We start from the raw sequence: 2,737 nt of genomic DNA on the forward strand, positions 1-2,737 counted from the left end.
TGCATCTAACTTACATCCTTTTCTACCCTCTTGAAAAATGCTTTTGCCAGTATCTATTCCTCTATTACACGAAGAAAGCAACATCCAATTGGTACCCATCCACCTCTCAAAAACCTTCAAGACAACCACAAACAATTTTTAGTAGTCCTCATCATTGGGCACTCAAATCATAAGGGAAGAATAGGGCAATACCTCTGTAAACAATAGTTTTTTCAACATACAACAAGAGCAAACCCTCAATTTTTTGATCTTCCCGGGACCACCACAATTGTAGATACCTAATCAATGTGCTTGACTTAAAGTGTTTTTAACAATGTGGGATTGTAGAAAACCACTTGTGCTTTTTCATGAAGTCTAACTCGATTTTTTTTTTTGTAGATGATGAGCCTTGGTGTAGTAATTAGTAGAAGCTCTTAGTGCCAGGTGTCTAAAGTATACAAAGCTGAACTCAAACCTAGGTTCTTTGAATCTTTTTTTAGTTTTGTGGAGGTTACGTGCTCCAACATCAAAGTAGAGAGTGAGAGAGCGCCTTTGCTAGCCAACTCTTGAAGTTATTCCAATCCGTAGACACTTAGAGAAGTCATTTCCAATACTGTGAAGGTTGTTTTGCTGTAATCTTCTTTTTATGTCGAGAAACACAAAAACCAAGGCACTTATAATTTTTTTGATTTCAATGTTTTTTGAAGTGTTTTTGACTACTAGTTATTTAAAGAATGGTAGGCTGGTTTAGGACATTCTAGTTTTGAGATGTTTATTTTGCCAAATGCCAAAATGTAAATTTTGGTACTCTCTATATCATAACTCTTATCATGGTTGATGGCTTGTTAGATTATTGCTAATACTTATTTCATCCACCAATTTTCATCCAATTTGGTAAGTGCGATCACAAAACGCATGTAGATGGTTGTAGACAAGTACAATGCTTTGTGTCATCTTTTAGGTTTGAGTAGGGACAATGCTAAACGTAGATTCTTTGGTTGCTTGATTATGCTCTTTCTAGAATCTGTAGTGCATGGCAAGCCTATATATGCTTTTATGCCCTTGCTGGGTGAACTCCCTTGTATTGACATGGTTGTGTTAGGTCTAGATAACTATGTTTCATTGAGCATTCCAATGACCCGATAACTCAAGTAAGCTAATGGAAAACACCACCTCCATTTCTTGCTTTATGATTATAACTTCACATAGTAATGCAAAGTCAACCTAGCAATAAGACATTCACATTGTCTCTTGGAGGTGTCAAGTTCAAGCTTGGGGATTCAAATATTGCACCTTTTGTTTACCATTTTCCACAACATATGATCAATGCATCTTCATAGGAGGAAGAGACTCCTTTGTAGCTACTGATCCCACACTCCATTTTCACATTCTAGAGGCACATGCTTTGATCATGTTGTTCACGCTGATGGATACGCATTCATGTTGGCTTTTGGTGTGCAAACATGATTTTGGGTACTCGAGATTACTGTAGTGTAAAATTAATTTGGGGTATTAGACAGCTAAGATTACCTCCCATGGCTAGATTGTTGTTGGCACCCAAGATTGATACGAGCCCTTGATTCCACACGCTCACGATATTGTTAATAATTAGGCAGCTATCACACAATGCATAATTATCAATTATTTTGAAATAATTGTGCCTCATGCATGGTCACATGTGCACCGATTATTTGACTTATATGATACTATGCCAATTTTGGCATAGTTGTATCAATAACATCTTACAGAGAGTAAGGGCCGGATTGCACCACGGGCTAGTGGGGCCAAGGTGGGCAAAGCTATGCATAAGGTCGCACCCTTATTATTACCAAAAAGAGAAAAGGTAAAGTATTATTTTCAAGGGAAACATGGGAGAGATGTGATAGGAGAGGAGAGGCCTAAAAGTGAGGAGACCCTTTCACTTCCAAAAAAAAGAAAGCTTAAACCCTTCATTTTTTTAATTTTTTATTTAGGGAGTACAAGAACTTTGAAACACATGCACACACCCTATGTACACACCCTATTTAGGGAGTACAAGAACTTTGAAACACATGCACACACCCTATGTACAACGGCTTCACAGGTAGGGAGAGAGGCATCCCATCACACGCACACACCCGCATATGGGAACAGTCCCTAAGGACTTGGAACATGTCTTCAGGTCGCCAAGGGGGGATTGAACCTAAGACCTTAGGCACAGAGGCTATGACTCTACCAACTGAGCTAGCACCCGTTGACTAACCCTTCAATTTTCAAAGTGATAGTAGAGCTAAGAATTAGCTTCGACGTTCTAAGAGAGAACCATGGATCACCTTCATTTTAGTAAATACTATCCTTACTAACCCATGGTGCGACTAAGCTCTAACTAACTAAAGCGTGACCACATCCTTGTAGCCCAAACTGCTCCTTGATTGTCAAAATAAGGTCGTCACTAACATGCCGACAACGGCATTGCCCTGTTTAGGGGGGGGGCGGGGGGAGAGAGTTGTAGCAGCACACCTTGCCGTATTTGCTTGAGGCTCTTAGCGTGGCTCCAAAGGGACGTCGAAAAGCAACATCTTATAATAGCTTCAAAAAGCTAAAAAGTTGTGTACAACATTTCATAGGCACCACGCCTATATCACTTCCCGCAAGCAAGGAGGCAGTGCCAACAATGTACGCGTACTACCTAGTATTATTTATTTCCGTCGTGATGTTAAAAATAGTAGACTTTTAAGTTTGAACCATCTACAAACTGATCTTAAAACTTGAAAGTATC

Source organism: Adiantum capillus-veneris, chromosome 27, assembly GCF_014529385.1.
Source record: "Adiantum capillus-veneris isolate H3 chromosome 27, ASM1452938v2, whole genome shotgun sequence".
Classification (NCBI taxonomy): domain Eukaryota; kingdom Viridiplantae; phylum Streptophyta; class Polypodiopsida; order Polypodiales; family Pteridaceae; genus Adiantum; species Adiantum capillus-veneris.